Genomic DNA, 23,318 nt, shown 5'->3' with positions numbered 1-23,318 from the left:
TAACCATATGTTCATTTATAGAGATTTGTTAAGAATGAAACATCAGAAATAAGTATTGGAGGACTGAACGAACTTGGGATTTAGCTGTTTATTGCTGGCATTAAAACGGTTATTTCCTGCAAGTAATTTTGTTTTATTTGAATTGTGTTTATTTACTTATCCTGTAACCCCAAGGATGATAGCTGGACTTCATTCGAGCTGTTAGCTGACTCAAAAAGAAGGACTCTGACCTGAAATAGAGTATGAATAAAGATGAATGTTTTATTTTTTTCTGGAAAAGGTAGCTAAGGAGATGAGAAGTTCTTTGCAGATAACTGGTGAAATGATGAAGGGAGGGGCAAAATTTTTTAAAAAAATTTTTTATAAGAAGGAAATTAAATATTTTGAATAGAAAGCCTAGTTACCTTATTCAATAAAATCTTGCTAACTAAGGACATAAAATGAGCATACTTAAATAAATCAGGAGTTGAGAAGTTTTAAAAATGGTTTTAAAAAACGAAAACAAAGATACTGTATTTTACAATGAGTTAGAAAATGTCTATCTACTTTGTTGGCTAATTTGAATACTACATTACTAAATTAATGATCTACAATGTCTTTGCCACTTTACTGATTAAAACTTAAGCATCTTTGGGGTGTCTGGGTGGCTCAGTTGGTTGAGCCACCAGTTCAGAGTATGATTTCAGGGTTGTGAGATCAACCCCGCACTGCCTCAGGCTCCAACGGTAGTGGGGAGTCTGCTTGAGATTCTCTCTCCCTCTGCCCTGCATGCATGGGCATTCTCTCTTTCAAATAAATAAATCTTAAAAAAACAAACAAACAACAAACTTTAAGCAGCTTTATAAGCTTTCACTGGTAAGATGATTGATTTTAGAATCAACTATATTAAAGTTTGGAGTAGTGCTATGTTTGCACATATTAAGGCCAATACTAAGTATGTATATATTAAGACAAATTTTGCTTTGCTAAAAAGTTGTTCTAGAACTGAAGTGTCTTTTGTATTTCCTGTCTTAGTTTTGATGCTAAATCTGATGAACAAGTTTGAGATTTGATACAAGAGAATATTCTTTCTGTGGAAGTATTTTTGTCTTCACAGATGGCAAGGGCACTATGGTTGGCTGTTTTTCACAAAACCTAGCTAGTATTTATTGAGTGCTCCTATGACAAATTGACTCTTCAGAGAAATTTGGATATCTTACGTGTAGTTCCAGTGAGTACACTCATCTAGGTTAGACCATATGTCTTGGCTTAGTGTTCAGAAAACATGGACATTATATTCAAGCATCAAGAGTGGTGTAGATTTTACCAATTTTCCAATTTTCACCTGGAAATTGGCTGAAATGGGAAAACTGCCGTAAAGGGAAAAGTGTCTTAAAGAGCAGTGAAGCCATATAGATAGTAGCTGAGCCACATCTAGAATCCAGTTTATTAAAATGCAGATTGGAATAGAGAAAAATAGCTGTAAAGATCAATTCTCAATACATGAGAAACTCACACATCAGTCATCCTGCAGAAGGCACAGTTTGAAAAGTAATTTAAAATATCCATGAGTGTACTAGGTTGCATGGACGTCTCAAAAATGGACTTATGGAAACAGCTGATGAAAGTCAGTTAGAAGGCAAAGTGTTTGAGCTACATATAGGGAGGCAGCCTCTTTGCAGACCATCAAAGGACAGCAGCCAGGCAATGTGTTAACTGCCTTGATGCAAAGCCATCCAATGAGATAGGTGGATGGAAAAACATGGAATAGTGTCTTGAGATGGTTCAGGGGAACATTTGTCCTCCTTCAGTCTCCCTTCCCCCACTTTGGTTTGATGATGTTAAAGAGTATGGAGTGTTGACTAGGGTCCACTGCAAATTCACATCTAACCAGAATCTCAAAATGTGACCTTACCTAGAAATGTGGTCCATGCAGATGTAAATAGTTAAGGGTTTTAAGATGAAATCATCCTGGATTTAAGGTGAGCCTTACATCCAATGGCTGGTGTCCTCATCAGAAGAGCAGAGGACACAGACACAGGGAAGATGGTCATGTGAAAACAAGGACAGAGATTGTGAGTTATGATGCCACATACCAAAGAATGCCGGGAGCCCCCAGAAGCTGGAAGGGGCAAGGAAAGATCTTCCCCTAGAGACTTCAGAGCTAGTGTGGCCCTGCTTACACTTCTGATTTCAGATTTCTGGCCTCCAGAACTGGGAGAAAATAGGTTTTTGTGTGTTGTTGTTTTTTTTTTAACCACCAAATTTGTAGTAATCTGTTACAGCAGCTCTTGGAAACTAATACAAAGAGGGAGCAACTCTGTAAAGCTGTCAGAGACAATGGTGAATCCTCATGAAGCCATTGCATAGGTGGGCTTTCTCAGTCATTGGAAACACCTCATTTGTTAGTAGAGAGGAACCAAGAGCAGATAACCACTGTATGGGTGGGGTGAATGAAAATCTCATTATGTACAATCACATTTTTAAAAAATTACACCTGGGACAGTTGGGTGGCTCAGTCACTTAAGCATCTGCCTTCAGCTCAGGTCAGGATCCAGAGTCCTGGGATCAAGTTCTGCATCAGCATCCCTGCTCAGCCAAGAGCCTGCTTCTCCCTTTTCCTGCTGCCGACCCTGCTGTGCTCTCTCTCTGACATATAAATAAATAAAACCTTTAAAAAAGTTACATCTATGTGGGGGAGTTATATATGGGAAAAGAAAGTGTAAATTATGTATCAATTCTCTAGCTGAGATCTGGCACATAGGTAAATTTTTGCAGATTTTAAAAAATAGGTGATATGTCCCATGGCCTAAGGGTTGAGGGAAGGATAAATCTGGGACTGCGAGTCTCACTATACAAAACTGTTACAACAGGAACCTCATATAGTAGCTAAGGTAACTTTGAAAGTAAGGTGAAGGAACCCAATATGAGTGTTGAGAAACATATGTAAAATGTCTAACAAAATGCCTAAAATATGATAAATATGGCAGGTGTTTAATAGTGTAAATCCCCATCCCAGTCCCTTTTCCATATTGCTAAGCATTATTCAACCCTTCAGAATTAGGTATTTTATGTATGAAATACTTTTGGAGCTGTGCCCCATCTGATTCAATGTCAAGGCAAGGTCATATCTGCATAAGCAGATATGAAAATCTAATCTTTACTTGTCTTTTTCTCTCAATGAGAAAGATACAGATACATATTTCATGGCAATTATTTTAAATTCTTCTATCTGCTTCTATTACCCTTTATTCCCATACTGGAGGTCTTTTATTCCTCTAGCCCAAAGAACTTTGTCATCCATGCTACCCAGTCTCTGTCATCTTTGTTCTAAGACCAAATCTTGTCTATGCCATCTGTGGCCCCATGATATGTTCCTGATACTTGGATGAAGTCAGGCCTCAGGAAGTATAGTGCTTCCTTTTGTGTGATTTTACCAAGAAACTTTATATGGGGGAAATTTCATCCTTTTTCTCCTTGAGGAAGCGAGAAAGAAGAAATAAATAATCAGGCGAAACATATCAGGGAAAGACTGCAAACCTCTCCACATCAAATGATTTTATTCAATTATATGCAATCTAATAAAACTACCTATATTTGACTTTCCCGAGTAGCACATTTTTCTTCCCATCTCATGTCACTTAAGTGAATATGGAACCTTCATTTTAAATCTATTAACAAAATTACCTGGCGGTGTGTGGTAGGTGCCATGTGCTGTGGATGGGGAAACAAAAGTAAGATGAAAAACTTGCCTAGAAAAGTATTGCCAAGAGAAAAATGATTATTCGCCTCCATTTCCCTCTGCCCTAAAATGTCATTGATTTTTTTTTTTTATACCAAACAAACTCCTACTGATTCTTTAAGTCCTCTTCCATAGTATACTTCTGCTGTGAACTCTCTTCTGTCCCTCTCAAGGATAATTTATCATTGTGACTGCAAGTAAGTTATTACATAGTTATTTCTATGTGGATGCTTTGTAAACTGTTAGTGTATCTGCCCCTGGAAGACTCCTGGTCCCTTAGGAGTGAGGACCTTTATCCTTAGAGTCAAGCACATATGTAGTAAGCATTCTCTAATTATTGAACATAGTTAGTTATTTTTATTCTCCATTTCACTACACTTTTCCATGCACTTTTGACCATTTATAATGAAGACAATTGGGCCTACCTGGTTCATATAAGGGTACTACCTTAACTCATGATTATAGATTTTGTCTTGAGTGGGTTTTGACATGTAACCTTTGATCAAATAGTATGATGGAGAAAGGACCCTTGTGTGGCTATTTAATTCCATGGTTCGAATGAATGACTGTTATTATTTTAGAAAGGATACTGTAGTATCTGCTAGAGTCATAATGAGTGTCATAAATGAGTGGCTTCTCAGGAGACAAGAGGAACTCAGAGATGAGGAGGCTTTGAGACTTTGAATTCAATAAAGTCTAACTAACCTGAAATATGGCTGCTGGAAAAGGTCAATAGCCTCCAATCCCTTTACACTTGGGCCTGCATCTTTTTTTCTCAAACACTACCCTCATCCTGACTTGGAACAGTCATTTTGAACCAAGAGCTTATTTTTTTTTGGTCCTCCAAAGGTTTTTTTGTTTTTTTTTCCCCTCCCCACAGAGGCTCACTCTGTACATGGCATAAACTGGCCAAGATTTTTACCTAGAAGAGCATGAGGCACTGGAGGGCTGTACTGAAGAGAAGTGATAGGAATTAAGAAACTTCTCTTTGTTGAACCTGACAGAATGGAAAAAAGTAAACATTGGGACTAGAAAACCATCCTCAGGATGCATAGGAAACGGAAAAAAGTGAGAACTGTGTAGAAGAGCATTTTGCTTCCTGCTTGCTGGCCAAAGTGTCCGTTTTCTATTAATATACACAATGTGAACATGACTTAATCTCTCATTGAGAAAGTAGTAAATTTTTTTCAAGCTGTATTTTCTTCTTTAGTACCTTCTTTCTAAGTTGTCTGCCACTGTATGACTAATGTGGTTGAGGGCTACCCATCACCATGTAGGATTGAGTGGTCCAAAGTACTGGCCTCAGAGGTACACAAATTGACTATCGCCAAAGCAGTTAGTCTACAGATGTGTTCTCTCACCTAAATGATAATAATGGGTTGTTTAAGTTTTGATGTTTTCCAGGTGGAAGAATAAGAGTGCAGCTGCTATATTACCGTCATAATAATAATAGCAATTATTGTTTCTGCTAAAGGCAAGAATCTCAGAAAGCTAAAAGAACTTGAAAATTGAAATTTAGTGGAAGTTGAAATTACCAGAAGAAACATTAAGCACATCATTTACCTCCCCTTCAGTCCTCCTCTGGAAGGAGTAGAGGGACAGATATATCAGGTCAAACTTTTTTTCAACAGTAGTTACACAGAAAGTGCATCAGATGACTTCTCTTCCTTTCCCTTGAGCTAAAAATCAGGGTGAAACTGTTTTTGGACATTTTATCCCTTCAAAGAACCAGAACCTCTATTGCCTACTAATAACATTCAGAATCCACAGCTTTGCAAAAGAGATTAGCTTAAAAGAAAACATTATTATCTGGTTTTACAGAGACTTTCAGCTTTGCTTCAAGTCACGTGGTTTTTCTCTCCTAAAGAAAAATAAACACGAAGAATAGAAAAGCAGGTATTTAGAAGGTCAAATGCATTGCTAAAGGAAGAATATGTGAACTTTCAGTCTAACTTTCCTCTTTCCCTTTCCCCAGAGGATTCTGCAACAATCCTCTGTTAGCCTGTGATATAGCCAGTAGGAGAGCCATTGAAAGGGAGTTCTGGAGCTGATGAGAATCACATATGGGGTGTACAATGGGGCATATTGTGGAGGAAGCTATTCTTGTCTGAGAGGCTAGAAAAAGCCTCCCCCATAAAATAAAAAGTAAGAAGAAACCTGAATGATGAGTAGGAGTTAATGTTCTAAGTGGAAGGAACACGATGTGTGATGTTTCCTAGGCAGAGAAACTGAGAGAAAGCCAGTTTGGGTAGAATGAATGGAATGAGGGCGAGAAAGGGGAGGAGACAGTTGGGGAGGTAAGCAGAATTTGAAGGGACTTGGAAGGCATTCAAAGGGTTTTGGACTTTATTCGGTAGTAATGGTTAATGACTGAAGAAAAATTATGATGAGATTTGCATTTGAAAAGATCCACCCAACTTCATAATTGATGCAGCCAGTGATCATGGATGGATGCTCAAACATTGCATAGAAGGTCAGTGGAGACAGGATAGTAGCTTGGTGCCAGGGACCACGTGATAATTTTCCAATAGGAAAGGGAAACATGTACAGTTACAATGAAGAGAGCCTAGAGCTGTCAGTCAACACCTTAACCAAGTGCCAAAATTCAGTATCTTAAAGTAAGGAAGTAAGACAACACATTCAGAATGTGGGACATTCTATAGTGCAACTATCTTGAACTTAAAAATTCAATGTCATAAAAAATGGTTGAGGACAATTTTAAACTAAGATGTAAAAGAGATATAATGATGTAATGCAATAAATTAATGTAGATAGAACCCTGACTGAGGGTGGAGGGAGCAGCCACAAAAGACATTTGTGGGATAATTGGGGTATTGGAAATATGGACTGGCTATTATAGAATATCATGGAATTATTGTTAATTTTCTTAGACATGGTTTTGCGATTATACAAGTCATTCTCCACATTCTTAAGATGTGTACACTGAAGTCATAGGGATAAAATGTCACGTTATTTTAAAAATTTTATTTATTTGTTTGAGAGAGACCAAGGGAGAGCACGAACAGTGTGAGGGGCACAGGGAGAATCAGGCTCCCCACTGAGCAGGGAGCCTGATGTGGTACTTGATCCCCAAACTCTGGGATCATGACCAGAGCTGAAGGCAGATGCTTATTTGACTGAGCCACCCAGGCGCCCACAACTTACCTTCAAAAAGTATAAGTAAAATGTGGATATTTTATATTCATAAAATTATTATGTAAAAAGAGCCAAATAAAGCAAATACAGAACAATGTTAACAATTGTGGAATATAAGCAGAGAGAATATGTTATTCATTCACTGTAAATCTTCCTTGAAGATTTTTATAATTAAGAGTTGGTAATAGAGAGCATTAAATATTGAGGAATAAAAAGGAATAAAGAAAACAAGAATGAATATGGTAGTCAGTGAGGTTATTGCAGTAGTTCAGGTAAGACCTAGAGCCTAAACTACGGGCATGGTGGGAAAGATAACTTGGCATGTTAGATCACTAGGTAATAGAATGGACTAAACAGAATGGATTAGAAGTGATTGTTTGGAATAGTGTCTGGCTTCTAATAGGCACTTAATTGTCTTAATAGATTAAAGGATGAATGTATAACATGGGATTCAAGGAGTGGGAGATGTGTATGCTTTATAGAATTTTTTACTTAGCCAACTGGGTGCATAATAAGACCATTAATTAAAATTAAAAAACAAGGGAAGGAACATGTTGTGGGAAGAAAATGATATGAGCATGAAGTTTCTTACAGATCATCAAAATGGAGGCTTCAGGTTGGCATTTATGTATAAAGCTCAGGAGCAAATGATTTCAGAATTATTGGCCAATAAAATAATTGAAACAGAAAAATGGCCCAGGAAGAGTTTATAGAATGAAAACTAGAGGAAAAATGGTCCAGGATAAAGCCCTGAGGCACTTTTTTTTTTAAAGCCCTGAGGCACTTTAACTTTTTTTTTTTTTTAAAGATTTTATTTATTTATTTGACAGAGAGAAATCACAAGTAGGCAGAGAGGCAGGCAGAGAGAGAGGAGGAAGCAAGCTCCCCGCTGAGCAGAAAGCCCGATGTGGGGCTCGATCCCAGGACCTGGGATCATGACCTGAGCCGAAGGCAGCGGCTTAACCCACTGAGCCACCCAGGCGCCCCGGCACTTTAACTTTTAATGTATGGGCAGAGATGGGTGGCTAGCCAAAAATGTTGAAATTGAGGGATCCAAGAAGTTGGAGAAAAACCAAGAGAGAGTAGCAAAAAGGAAGTCAATGGAAGAGTCTTTTAAGAGGGAAGTATTTAAACAGTATCATATATTATTGAAAGATCAGGCAAGATGCAATGGAAAAGTGAATATAAAGACCTAGAAGACTTCAGTTTTTGGCCTGAGTGAGCAATTTTGGAAGAATGATAAGGGAGGACATTAGCCACATTGGACTGTGAAGTTGAGTGAGGGGAGATGATATGAGTAGAGTGAATTCTTTCCTTTGGGAAACTGCACTGTGAGTGAAGAGATGGAGACCAGGAGCAGGAAGAAAGTTGTTTTTAAAGGTGGGAGACATTGAACACATATGAATGCAAATTGGAAAGTAAAGTTGTGAAGCAAAATTGTAGTTCCCAGAGTGGGAGCCTGATAGCACAAACTCTCTGAGAAGACTGGAGGTGGTGGCATCCAAAGCAGAGATGGGTAAGGTTATAGATTAAAGGATGAATGTATAATCCATTAATCTTACATAAACATGCTGGGCTTCCAATTTTTATTGGTAAAATGAAGGGCATTGACTGAAAGATTTCCAAGGTTCTTTTAGTTCTATCAGTTTGTATCTTTGGGTGTCTGGAGGAAGGGGAAAGACTTGGAGTGTGGATCCAGTTAGGTATCAGGAGTGTACAGGGCAACAGGACACCATCAAACTTGAGAGTCAGGAATGATAGTCCTGGAGGTGACTGTTCTTATGGGGTTGTCACCTATGGGGAGATGAATGAATGGACACCTGTGAAAATCTCTCTAAATCATGAAGTGGTGGTTGTTGGTATTACTCCCATCTAAGCCAGAACAAGAGGAAACAGAAATCACATTTATTCTGCAGTTTTACCCATGGCTAGTCTCACAACTACCAAAACTTTAAAGTCATTTGAAGAAATTTTTTCAACTGGCAGCTGAATTTAACATAGTTTTCTTGGAACACCTGGGAGGCTCAGTCAGTCAAACATCGGGCTCTTTATTTTGGCTCAGGTCATGATCTCAGGGTCGTAAGATCAGGCCCCATGTTGGGCTCCATGTTCAGTGGGGAGTTGTCCTTGAGATTCTTTCTCTCCTTCTCCTGCTACCCCTTCCCCGACTCATGCACACAATCTCTCTCTAAAATAAATAAATGAATCTTAAAAAAATAATTTTTAGGGTTGTTTTTGTATCAACTGCAACTCTAGTAAAAGAACTTGACCTTCCCTATTTTTTTTTTTTTTATTCTGTGATGATTATGCCTGATATAAGATATTGGAGAGGAGGCCGACTTGGAATAGGAAAATACTGAAAAGAGAGACTGGGGACCGCGACGTGAAGAAGAGTCACTGCAATGGAAAGACAACAGGCAGTGCGGCAGGGAATGAGAAGCACTGATACTGATTGTCAATCCTCTAGGGGTTCAAGACTCCATTTTTATTAATGTTAACATGAATCACAATGATAATAATGACCATGTTTTGAGCACTTGCTATGTCACAGGCACTGTGTAGACTCTTCATTATTTCATGTAATTCTCAAAACAGTCCCATGGGGTACTATCATTATTCCTACGGCTTTTGTTGTGCTGGTGGTGGTGAAATATATATCACATAGACTTACCATTTTAAACATTTTTAAGTGGTGTTAAGTACATTGACATCGGTGTGCAACCATCCATCTCCAGAACTTTTTCATGATCCCAAACTAAAACTTTTTTCCCCCTTCCCTCTCTCTCCTATTATTCCTGTTTTGAAGATGAGGCAGCTAAGGCTTAAAGAAAGAAACAAATATTTCCCGAGGGCATAGAACTGATATGTGTCCTTAATTTTAGAGTCTAGAATTTATGTGTCTTGAAGACTTCAAGTTCAAGTGAATATGGATTTCCAGGCAAAATTGCCAGGGTGTGACTTAAGTTCCTGGATTCATTGAAGTAAGAAGGATTGTGCTAAGAATGCAAGTAAGTCTGAATTCTGGAATACCAAAGACCCTTTTAGAACAGTTAACATTCTACTCTTAGAATCCTGGCTGAAGAGTCTCCTACTCCACAGTCTCTCTTACTCATGGTCAATGCTTTGGGCCTCTATGGGTCTCTCCTCCTTAGGGAGGAATAAGGCCTTTTAAGGACAACCAAAAAGCTTTCTGGAGTTACCTTTCAGGCTAGAATGGCCAGTCATAAGAATCTAGTAAAGTATATCATTTAATCCCAAACTATGACTTCCCCCAGAAATTAGTAATGTCTTAAATAATATCCTGACCATCTCTTTTGGGGGGCAGGTTTAGCTGAGAAATTTTTTTAAAAACCTGAAAAACAATACTGCTTTTTTAAAAAAAAAAATTATTTCTTTATTTGACAGAGATCACAAGTAGGCAGAGAGACAGGCAGAGAGAGAAGCAGAGAGAGAGGAAGGGAAGCAGGCTCCCAGCCAAGCTGAGAGCCCGATGCGGGGCTCGATCCCAGGACTCTGGGATCATGACCTGAGCCGAAGGCAGAGGCTCTAACCCACTGAGCCACCCAGGTGCCCCCAATACTGCTTTTCTTTGTGATTTTATTTCCTCCTTTTGCTGTTTATGCCTTTCTTTTCCCTGCCACTTCACCTCTTTCTGTAAAGTCAAGCTTACCTACAAACTATACATACATCAGTTGGAGGTGCACTTTAATATGTTGCTTGGATACAGATGTTTGAAACTATAGGAACACAATTTATACCTGATTCTGTTACTAAGGGAACTGGGGCAACTTTGGAATTTTCCTTTGGGAATCATGACCACAAACTGGAAAGAAATCTATTAAGAGTTTTAGAAGATGAAAAATATGTAAGACATGGTTTAATTGTATTTCTACACTGGCAAGTTAATATTTATAAGTTTCTGCAGCCTTTTTCTGCCTGTGGTATAAATATTGTTACATGAATCTTTTTCAGTAAATTTGATCAGATTATGTGTGGGGGTGGCCAGGGTATTTAAATATAAACACAAATCACACTTGTAAAACATTTCCTAAAACAGACTATAAATAAAAGCATTGGTGCTTTAAGGGACAGCACTTACAGGATTTTAATTCTATAAACATTTCTTTCACAAATCAGAGCATGGGATTTGCAGGAGAAATGCTTTGCTTATGTCAACCCTACTGGAAAATCATCTCCAGGAAAAACGAACAAGAAGTTAATTTGCAGACTCTATTTTGTTTCTCCAGCTACAAGGAAACATTAGGCCTGTCTGAGGATTTGCTTCCATCTAAACCCTGACAGGCTTCTTCAATATCACTGAGGCTAACAGTGCAAGAGGAAAGTTTAGTACAGCAAGAAAAACTCTGCCTGCCCAGGATAGCTGATAGAGCCTTTTAACATGTATATGTAATTGTGTGCTCAAACAGAGCTCTTCGTGAAAGCTAGAATGTTCTCTTCCAGAAGGTGTCTTTGACAAAGCTCGGTGTTCTTGTTATAGCTCTAGTCATCTTCTAAAAACTGCTGCAACCCAACTCTAGGAAGTACCTTGTCTCTGAACACAGAGCCCAAGCAGTGCTAAAAAGGGAAATGGAACATATGGTAATAAACTCTGTAAAGCTTGGATGCCGGGTTGTAATCAGCAACCAGGGCGAGAAAGGCATTGGCAAACACGAACTCTGCCCTTAGGGCCTCATTAACAAGGCCAACTGTGCCACTGAGGAGGAAAACAGTATCACATATTTGAGAGAGATCACAGCCCCTCAGGGCAAATCCTAGATTTCCCCTTGGCTGAGGGGACCATTAACTGGAAAGAAAGGAAGCTTCCACAGGAAATTGGAAGAAAACCACTGTCCAGTGTGGTCTCTTTGACGTAAGTTTCTCTATTTATTTGGAAATAATGATGAGCTTTTGGAAGTTTATTTCTGTCAAATGATGGATGTAGAGTACTGAATGTAAAGGATCAGATTTGCTCTTTGGCTACTCCTAGCTCTGACATAATGGAGGTAGGAAGTCATCCTCTGCCTCAGCTTTCCCATAGGTGGGATGAGGAGGTCTTGGGTCTGGCCTCAGTATTCTCTAGGATCCCCCCTGTACACCCTAAGATCCTCCTGCATGCAAGAGACCTTTTACCAGGGATGAGAAGACCAATGGGGGATATTATGGGCACTGTTAAGATCCTGTGTCTGTATTTCCTTTTCAACTTCAAAAGGCTTCTTCATGGATACGTAGTTCTGAGGCACACATATATCTCTGTATACTGTGTACATTGTACCACCTCCTGTTCTCTTCTCTTCATCCTCTTCCTCCTCATCTTCTTCTGACTTATTCTTGCTAATGATATATTTTCAAAAGTCTTGGTACTATGTGCTAAAGGTACACATTAAAATAAGAAAAGGTTCCAGGCTGGGTAATATCCCTGGTTCTACCAACTGATTTAGTCACAGTGGCCTCTGGTTACCATTCACCATCATATTTACTAATCTATTTGTATGGAGGGCTTTTTACAAAAAATTGTATTTACTTTACAGTTCATGACTGCGTCTTGCCTCTTTGTCAAATCAAATGAACCTTATTTAGTGGCTTTCCTTTGAAAATAATAATCTTTATTATTCAGCAGTTATCCCTTATTCTGTGCTTTTAGACTCTTTAAATATAGCATCACAATTAATCATTAAAATCAGTGTTTGGTATGAGTATCATTATCTTCGTTTTATAGATGAGGAGACAGAGGCTGCCAACTCTAGGTCACAGAGGTAGTGAGTAACAGTCGGGATTCACAGGCAGCTGCTCGACTCCAGGATGTGTGGTCATTTCATTATATCAGGCTAGCTTTCAGAGTGTAGTCAGTATTTTTAAGATCTTATGAGGGCTTTATTGTGATTTGCTTGGAGTGAGAGGACGAATGAAGCTCCTTCCGGAGCTATGACTGATGCTGTAAATATGCCAAGTAGTGTAGATATTGGCGGCCATAATGTTTACAGTGAAGTATCAAGTTGAGTATGAGAAAGTGGCTGAGAAGTCAAGAGAGACTTGTATTCTACCTTCATTTCCTTAGGTAACAAAGTATAAGACTTCAAGCAAGTCATAACCAATTTGCCCCCCTATTCCTCCTCTGTAAAATGACCTGAACTTTTTATAGACTGATTCTATGACTGCTTTAAAGAAGAAATAAAAACCTTCCGTTAATCTGTGGTGTGGAGAAGTTAACTAAGATCTGTATAACATTTTCTATTTCTTAAAGTCACTTAAAGCTTCATTGCATCTTTTAACAACCCAGATGTGTTCTAGAAGATGTGTGTATCCACACTGAATAGCTTTGCTTTGTTTATAACATGGATCTAGAGGTTGAACTAAGAGAAAAGGAAGAGAGGTCATGGTTGAAAATACCTCTAGACTGCCATTTTGGACCTCAAGGTCATGAGGCTTTTCTAAGTGTCTTAGGTCATCAATCTAGAGGAAAACGGTGAAAGGATAGGGGGAAATCTGGGCTAAATGCTTAATTTCAACTCCGTCTCACATACTCACACACATACCCTTCTAGCCATTTCCTGTCCCATTTCCTGGTAGAATGAAGCAGATAATCACCAGTACTATTGATGTCTTGGAGAACAGTTGCTTTTGTTGGAGAGCATGTGTTGGTAGATCTTTTTTTCGTTGAGAGATCTGCTCCAGGAAAATCTGGAGAGAACACTCTACACTGTCCTAAACTAGGACAGGTCCCACATGGTACCTGTTGTGGGTGCTTTGTGGCTCCTTCCTTCCCAGAACCCATGGTACTCCTCTTCCTTATAAGGGATAAAGATGAGCCTCTTGTCACCATCTATTGAAGAATGACACATCCTTCTTTCTCCATGAATATTTGGGGTAGTCTGCTTCTGTCTTTGGTCTAGATCAACTCTCTTATCTATGGGATCTTATTCTAATAACAAAGCAAAATCTTTTATGTTAGGTCTGTAAATATGGTCTCTCACCCTTTGGGAATTCTTTCACTAAATAGTTTTAAAAATTGTGAAACTTTAAAATAAATATCTACATATTGAATAAATGAATAAACTTTTGCATTATGAGAAAACACTAATTCCTCCAGCTTTCCTCTGGATATTTTCCCAAACAAACCATTTAACTTTTTGTTCAGTTTTCTGCTCACACTACATAGACCAATTTTGCAGTAGCACCTGCTCAGGTAAGATGTGGAGCGGGGGAGGTTTATTTTCACTTGTACATACTTACATGGTCAACTACCCACTGGAAATCACCATACAGTTCAGATGTATCTAAAACAAACATCTGAAACTTAGTATGTTCTTTGAGCTCTTGATTTCCCTCCCACACCAGCTCTTTTCATATTCCACATATCCAGGTTATTAATGACTGTCTTCTTTTAGTTACTATATCCAAACATCTTGTGTCATCCTTGACTCCACTCTTTCTTTCACACTCTGTGACCAGTCTGTCAGCATATTTTGTTAGCTCTACCTTCAAAAAATATCCAGAAACTAATTACTTCTAACAGTCTCCACTGTCAATGCATCATCATCTCTTACCAGAATTACTTCACTAGTCTTTTAAGCTGGATCCCTGCTTCTGCCCTCCTCCTCTGTAGTCTATTCCTGACAGTGGCCAGAAAGGTCCTGTTAAGACATAAGTCAGATCATGTTATCTTCTGATCAAAATCTTCCAGGGAATTCCCATATCACTTGGAATAAAAGCCAAAGTCTGTATATCACATCTGCCTCCTTTATTACGTCTGAGAACTCACCTCCCACCACATCACCTCTTGTTCATTCTGCTCCAGCCATGCTGGCCTCCTTGCTGTACTTTGAACATGTCTGGTATCCTCCCCAGAGCCTTTGCATATGTGCATATGCATCCACAGTCTGGTTCCCTCAACTTCAGGTCTTTATGCAAATATTTCCTTTCACTGAGACTTATTTTGGCTCTTCTATTTAATACTGCATTTGACCCCTAATCTCCATCTACACATATGTCATATTGAGTGCTCCTGCTTCATTTTCTCATAGCATGTTTCGGGTTGAATTGTGTTCCCAAACATGTCTATTGAATGTCCTAACCCCTCATACATATGAATGTGACCTTATTTGGAAATAGTATGTTTGTCCATTTAATCAAGGTAAGATGAGGTCATTAGGGTAGACTGTAACTCAATATGACTTGTATCTTTATGAGAAGAGGAAAACATCATAGGAAGACAGAGACAGGGAGATTGCTAAGTGATGATAGAGACCAGAGTCTGTCACATGACAGTTAGAACTTTCCAGAAAATATGCCTCCCTATTTTAATTATCTTCCTCTTCAAGGTCTGGTATCATGGATTCTGATTTCTCAGCATTACCTTCACCTCTCTAATTTCATCCCATGGCAAATAATTATCCAGCTGAGCATTCAATTTTACCTTTGACTGGGGGACAGCAGCTATTAGATTAACTGTGAATTTAAAACTACTCAGCTAAAGGAAAACACCAATGTGCAGATAATCCAGGAACTTCATTGGACCTGAGCTTTGATCCACAATCTGAGCAGGGAACTTGGCTGTCAACAAATGAAGCATGCTTTAATTAAGAAGTTTTGTTACATCATTACAGGGAGTAAAGACAGTGTGGTTCTAGAAATCAAAGGCTAAATGCTTAAAAGAAGCTCTCCGGCCATAAGACCCCCATCAGAATCTGATCTCTGCCATTCTGGAAGATGATAAGAAAGAAATGGTGCTATGTTTCTTGGTTTGCTCAGTGGTTAAGAAAATAACCAGTTTTTTTGAAATTGCAGTAAAAGTGCCTTCTTCAGAATTATTTTGGAAAAGGAGTGTGAGATTATTGCTGTGCCCTCTCCAGGGAATCCACACCCTAAGATTGCATGGCAAATTCCTCACTTTGCTTAGGTCTCTCTACTCAAATGCTTCCTCCTTGATCTGTCTTTGTGGGACACATCACAACATTTTCTTTCCTTTATTTTTTTTTAAAGATTTTATTTATTTACTTGACAGACAGAGATCACAAGTAGGCAGAGAGGCAGGCAGAGAGAGAGGAAGGGAAACAGGCTCCCTGCTGAGCAGAGAACCTGGTGTAGGGATTGATCCCAGGACCCTGAGATTATGACCTGAGCAGTAGGCAGAGGCTGAGCCACCCAGGCGACCCCATCACAACCTTTTCATTGCATTTTATATTTGTATGGTTATTTAATGTCTTGTCACCTCTACTGGAACATGGATTCTATGATAGCACAGACTTGAGATGGTCACCACTCCATTGCTAGTTAATAATTGTTGAATGGAAATTGAAAGACTTGAAGGAGGTGCTGGAGAGATGGAGTTAGATGCATGGTGTATGGTAATGAAGTGGACACAATGAACTGGTCTGGGGGCTACCAGGCCTAGTCTGAAAAAGTTTTTATGAAAACCTGACTTTTCTTGTAAGAGCCTCATTTCTGTCACTGTGGTAATGAGAAGCAGGAAGAATTATAATCTGCAAATAAGCCTAAAACACTCTTCAATTTTAGCCACTAGTTCAACCTCTCTGTCAGACTGACCTATCCCCTATTTTCTGCATCCCTTTTCCTCATCCTAGGCAGAAGAGAGGAGTTGAACTGGGAGGAACATCAGAGGGTAAGGGAAGGGTGGGTACTGGAAGTGTTGGGGTTGGTAGGGATTTGGCGAGAATGATAGGTGTTTGAGGCTTTCTCTCTCAGGTGGCTAGTGACAAGAGACTATTGCATTGGCAACTAGATTACTCTCCCATTTCTCCAAGGCTCCTACTTTCTTCCCTCAATGCTAAGCCTTATTTAAACCCTTTTACTTTGCTTTCCTTCCTTATTAGTATCTTTCTTTCCATCCTGCCTTCATGACTAGGCAGCAGAGACTCAAGCTCCTTCTTGGAGAAGTCAAGATATAACCTTTGGAACTAAAGGACAGGGATACCAAAATAGTATCTGTTCTTTTCATTATTGGCTGAGCTGCCCAGACTCTGTGGAAGAGGTTGGGTATAAATCATTCTTTTTTTTTCTAGTTTGACTTTTGTCCAGGGTGTTTTAAGGATGGAATAAGTCTTAAATGCATTTTGAACAAATCTACTTATGCTCTTCTCTGTGTGTCTGCTTTGAATAAATTTATTGTCTACTGTTAGCTTTAGTGAAAAGTATCAGATGATGATGGTGATGGTGAAAGCTACCATTTTTGAACATGAATGTTCTAGACCATGTACTAAGTGCTATATTTGCATTATTTATTTAATAGTCTCAACAATGAACGTAGGTATTAATATTAGCTCCATTTTACCAATAAGGAACTTGCTCAAAGCCAAGAGCTAATAAAAATCAAAGTCTGGGGCACCTGGGTGGCTCAGTTAGTTAAGTGTCTGCCTTCGGCTCAGGTCATTATCTCAGGGTCCTGGGATAGGACCTCATCAGGTTCTCTGCTCAGCAAGGAGTCTGCCTCTTTCTCTTACTCTCCCTCTGTACTCTCTCTCTTTCAAATATGTAAATAAAATCTTTTAAAAAAAAAGCAATCTGTGGTTCAACATATGCAATACACCACAGTAATTGAATGAAGTATAAAAAATACATTATTTCAGCTGATGCAAAAAAAAAAAACAGTTGAAAAATTCAATACTCTTTCACATACAGAAACACTCAGCAAACTAGGAATGGAAGGAAACAACTTGAAGATGTTGACAAGGATGTGGAGAAACTGGAACCCTTATAAATCATTGGTGGGGATATAAAAGGGTGTAGCTTCTATGGAAAACATATCAGTTCCTCAAAAAATTATAAATAGAATTAACCTATGATCCAGCAATCACAATTCTGGGTATATATTGAAAATAATAGAAAACAGTGTCCTGAAAAGATGTTTGCATACCCATGTTTATAGTGGCACTATTCACAATAGACAAAAGGTAAGAAGAAGTGCAAATGTCCATCAATGGGCGATAAACAAAATCTGATATATATGTACAGTGTAAAATTATTCAGCCTCCAAAAGGAAGGAAGATCTGACACACAGCATAACATGGATGAACCTTAAGGACATTATGCTTAGGTAAAATAAGCTAGTCACAAAAGGACAGATATTGTAGGAGTCCATGTATATGAGGTACCCATATTAGTCAAATGCAAAAAGATCAAGTAAAGTGGTTGACAGGGGCTGGGGGAAGGAATGGGTGTTAGTATTTAATGGGCACATAGTTTCAGTTTAGAAAGATGAAAAGTGTTCCGGAGATAAGTTGGTCATGAGTGTTGCGCAACAATGTGAATGCACTTACTGCCCCAGAAATGCGTACTTAAAATGTAGTTTTAAGTTATTTAAATTTTACCAAAATTTTTTAAAAAGTGAAGTTAGGACTTATACCTAAACTTGTTTTATTTATTTTTTTTTAAGATTTTATTTATTTATTTGACAGAGAGAGATCACAAGCAGACAGAGAGGCAGGCAGAGAGAGAGAGGGAAGCAGGCTCCCCGCTGAGCAGAGAGCCCGATGTGGAACTCGATCCCAGGACCCTGAGATCATGACCTGAGCTGAAGGCAGCGGCTTAACCCACTGAGCCACCCAGGCGCCCCCCTAAACTTGTTTTAAAAATGCCTTGAGAATCCAGTATGTCCAGAGCACTTGGGAGAATTATGAAGGAGGAACTCTGCTGTAGAGCCTATCGAGTGTGAGTGGCAGCCTTCTGTGTTTTCATCCAAGATGCCTGACCAATGTGATACAGAAGCCAATATGGTTAAGACTTCCATTTCACAGTTAGAATGCCTGATTTCAGGTCCTACAGTTCATGCATGAGATTGTGCCCTCTGTTAATCTGGTACCATCCTTCTCATGCCCTGACATGAGTGGTAATTTCAGAAACTTGCTCAGAAAGGCCAAGTTCTTCTAAGACAAGTATTAGTTGTATTGCTTATCTGGACATCATTCAGGTGTGGTCTGTACCACGACTTTATGAATGAGATTTTGAGGCAACAGCTCTTCTCTAACACTTCATGCCCTTACACTTAGAAAATATCTTATTGACCAATTTAGCAGACAATGGGGTGGGTGTAAATTTGGTACAGTCTAACCTTTCAAAGTCTAGACTTAGAAATATGTGTTAATCTCAGGGGTATTATGAAAGCATTTTTTTTTCAATCTGCTTAACAGAAATTCAATATGTAACACCAGCTTCAACGTCTGATTTTATGACTTCGAGCCACAAACGTGGAAAAAGTGTATCCAGGAGAACATTAGGAAAATTACAATATATTCAGTGCTTCTAATTATGGCCTTCTATAGTATTTGTTGGCTGCGTGACATTAAGAAAGTTATATAATCTTCCAGGCCTCAGTTTCTTCATCTTACGGAGAGTTTTATAATAGTATCTACTGCCCAGGGTGGTGGAAATGATTAAATGAGATGATCCCAAATGGCCTTTCTATTGCTACCCTCATTCTCTTAAAGCTGTTTCAACACAGCAGTTGTAGTTACAGGCACACTTTCAAGTCGCAGCATGTCACATCTTGGCTTAGAACTGGAATGGCTTGCCATTTTGCTCAGAGAGAAAGCCAAAGTCTGCAAGTAGCCTGTAGGGCCATATGTAATCCTTTAAAATTTGTGTGGCCTGCAAGACCATATATGCTCCTTAAAATTGTGGCCCTTCTAATTTCTCTGCTATCCACTTTTACTATTTCCCCCTTTCTCTCTGTTAGTAATAGTGGCCATCAGAATACCAAGGATATTTCTGCCTGGAGGTCTTTTGGGGACCTATCTTTCACTATGGGACATTTTTTTTTAAGATTTTATTTATTTATTGGACAGACAGAGATCACAAGTAGGCAGAGAGGCAGGCAGAGAGAGAGGGGGAAGCAGGCTCCCGGCGGAGCAGAGATCCCGGTGTGGGGCTCTATCCCAGGACCCTGGGATCATGACCTGAGCCGAAGACAGAGGCTTTAACACACTGAGCCACCCAGGCACCCCTGAGACATTCTTTACCCATATATACATAGAGCTCATTCTTTACCTGCTTTAAAACTTCATTTCAGTGAGGCCTAGACTAACCACTCTAGTCAAAATATAATTAATACTGCTTCCCGAGCATTATCTGTCCCCCTTAGCTTATTATTATCTTTTGTTGGCACTTATTATCTTCTAATATACTAAACAATAAACTTAGAGATCATGTATTTGTCTGTAGCCACTACTAGAATTTAAGAGCATGAGGACAGAGATATTGATCTGTTTTTTTCACTATCATATCTCCAGTGCCTAGAACAGTGCCTAGAACATGGTAGGCATTTAATAGATTTGAATGAATGAGTAATTCCTTATAAAGCACTTAGCATAGATACTGGTATATAGTAAATGCTTAATATACAGTAGCTATTTTAAGGACTGTAGGCTGGTTCAAATTTAAGACTAGAAGTGGTGCTTCATACTTCTGCTGTAATGAACATGAGGAAAGGAAATTTATCAAACACAGATCTAGGAAAAGTCCTGTGATGCCAAGGTCCTGAGCATAATTTGTCCTATTCCCTAATTGTAGAAAGTAGGACATTAGGGAATGTTTTTAAATGTTGTGTAATTTAAAATAAGCAGGAACCTCAATAAAGTATATTATTACTACCTGGCAATCAAATTCTTGGAAAGAAACTTAGATATTTTTACATTAATCTCTTAAAGAACAACTTTTGGTTAACTACATGACTTTGGGTAAGTCATTAATGTCACTGAACCTCAGTGTCTTGTCTGTTAGTATCAGGTAACTGGGAATTGATGTCCTGCCAGACTGGGATACAGTCCTGGGTGTGTTCCCTCTAGGACCATAAGTTGTACCATCTAGTATTCTCATGGGGTAAGAAGGTTGAAGTTCTTCATTCATACTCACTCACTACACAACTAAGGCTTAAGAAAATAAATGAATATTAAACAACTGGTAAGATGTGCCTACCAAGCCATCCTTTTTTTTGAGTTCAACTAAGCCTAAGGAATTGGCTGTCTGTAAACTTGTTGCTATGGTTTTGTGCCTTGCCTTTTGTAAGTTCTTTCTCTCCACTTTTTTCCTCCCTTGGGTCCTTCTCTTAAGGTGTTAACCCCTCCTCTGTGTGGCTGCTCCGCTCTTTGGGGACTTTGATGTCTAATCCCTAGATGAGGAAGTCTGCATCTTTATCTAGCACTAAAGATTTTCCCTACCCACAATAAAATAATAAGAACATTATGAATAATTTTATGCAAAGAATATATGTGACAACTTACATGAAATAGAAAAATTATTTAAAAGCACAATTTGTCAAAACTGACACAAAAGAGAATATTGGAATAAGTTTATATCTGCCAAAGAAATTGAAATCATAATTAAAATCCTTCCCATGGGAAAATTCCAGGCCTAAATGGCCTCACTGGTTCAATCCTCCAAAACTTCAGGAGATAATACTGTGTTTACACAGATTCTTTCAGAAAATAAAGAGAACTCTCATGGTTCATTTTGTGAGGTCAGTACAACCTTGAAACTGAAACATGATAAGGACATTATAGGAAAAAAATGACATCCCTTTATCTATTATGAACACAGACTCAAAATTCTAGAACACAATATTAGCAGAGTGCAACAGTATAGAAATAACATAATACTCCCTGACCAACTAAAATTTATTTAAGGAATACAATAATAACTTAATATTTAAAACCCAATTAATCCATGTAATTTTGAAAGTAACTTTAAAACATAGAAAATCATATTATCATCTCAATAGATACAAAAAAGACGTGTGACAAAATTTAACTCCATTCATGACTAACATAAGATGATGGCAAGAAAATTAAGAATAGAAGAGAACTTTCTTAATGTGATAAAAGACATCTACAAAACTCTACAGCTGACACCATATTTAATGGCATAATATTGAACTCTTTTCTCTTAAATTTGGGAATGTCCAATGTTACCATGTCTACATAACATACTTTTGAAGGTTCCAGTCAGAAGAAAAAAGAATAAAAATTATGTAAATATCAAAAGGAATAAAATTGCCTCTATTTACAAATGACATACTTATATAAGAAATGTAAAAGAAATTATAAGCTATTAGAATTAAATTATTTAGCAAATCTGCTGGTTGAGAAATCCTTATAGAAAAAGTACTCTATTTTTACATATCAGCCAAAAATACAACAATAAAATTAGAAAAGTAATACTATTTAAAATGGCACTTAAAAGTTGTGTACCTGTGGATTAAACTTAACAAAAGATTTAAAATATGTCTATAATTAAAATTACAAAATGTTGCTGGGGCACCTGGGTGGCTCAGTGGGTTAAAGCCTCTGCCTTCAGCTCAGGTCATGATCCCAGGGTCCTGGGATCGAGCCCCACATTGGGCTCTCTGCTCAGCAGAGAACCTGCTCCCCTTCCTCTCTCTGCCTGCCTTTCTACATACTTGTGGTCTCTGTGAAATAAATAAAATCTTAAAAAAAAAATTACAAAATGTTGCTAAAGGAAATTAAGGAATACTTACATGGGGAGATATATCAAGTTTGTGGATTGGAAGACTCAATATTTTTAAGATGTTCTTTCCCCCAAATTGATCTATATATTCAATCTGACCCCAATCAAAATACCTAGCAGGATTGACAAGCTGATTCCAAAATTTATATGGAAATGAAAGGACTTAAAAAAGCTTAGATAATATTGCGAAGAACAAAGTTGGAGGACTTAGACTACCAGATTTCCAGACTTCGTGTAAAGCTCTAGTAATTAAGACAGTGTGCTATTATGCAAGGGGAGACAAATAGACCAAATGGACAGAAATATTATGAGTCCAGAAATAGACTCACACATACAGAGTCTCTTGATTTATCATCAAGGTGCCATTGCAGTTCAGTGGGAGAAAGTTGGCTTTGCATTAATCTGTGCTGTAACATTAAATATTCATATGAAAACAATGAACCTGGCCCCCTATATTACAGCATACAGTAAAATTAATTTGAGGTGGAATATAGATCTCTATGTGCAAGATAGAAAAATAAGCTTCAAGAAGAAAACAGAAGATACAGCTATGACCTTAGGTTAGACATGAATTTCTTAAACAAGATACATAAAGCATTACCAATCATAAAGCAAAACCCTGATGAACTGGACTTCAATAAAATTATGACTATCAATTCATCAAAAGATATTAATCATTATAATGATGAAAAGACAGGCCATATACTGGGAGAAAATATTTGTAATTTATGTCTGGCAAAGGCTTGATACCCTGAATATATGAAAAGTACATGCAAATTAATATGATGTCAACAAACCATACAAATTTTTCAGAAATTTCAGACATTTCATAAATAGGATATCCAAATAATGAATAAGCATATAAAAATCTAATATTATTATTCATCGAGCAAAAAAAAAACAGAATCCGACATAAATACAGGGAACAAGTTGATGGTTGGTGTGGGGGTAGGGGTGGGAGTTGGGG

This window comes from Lutra lutra, chromosome 5, assembly GCF_902655055.1.
Source record: "Lutra lutra chromosome 5, mLutLut1.2, whole genome shotgun sequence".
Lineage (NCBI taxonomy): Eukaryota > Metazoa > Chordata > Mammalia > Carnivora > Mustelidae > Lutra > Lutra lutra.
The sequence above is the reverse complement of the archived record's forward strand: the minus strand, read 5'-3'. Positions refer to the sequence as shown.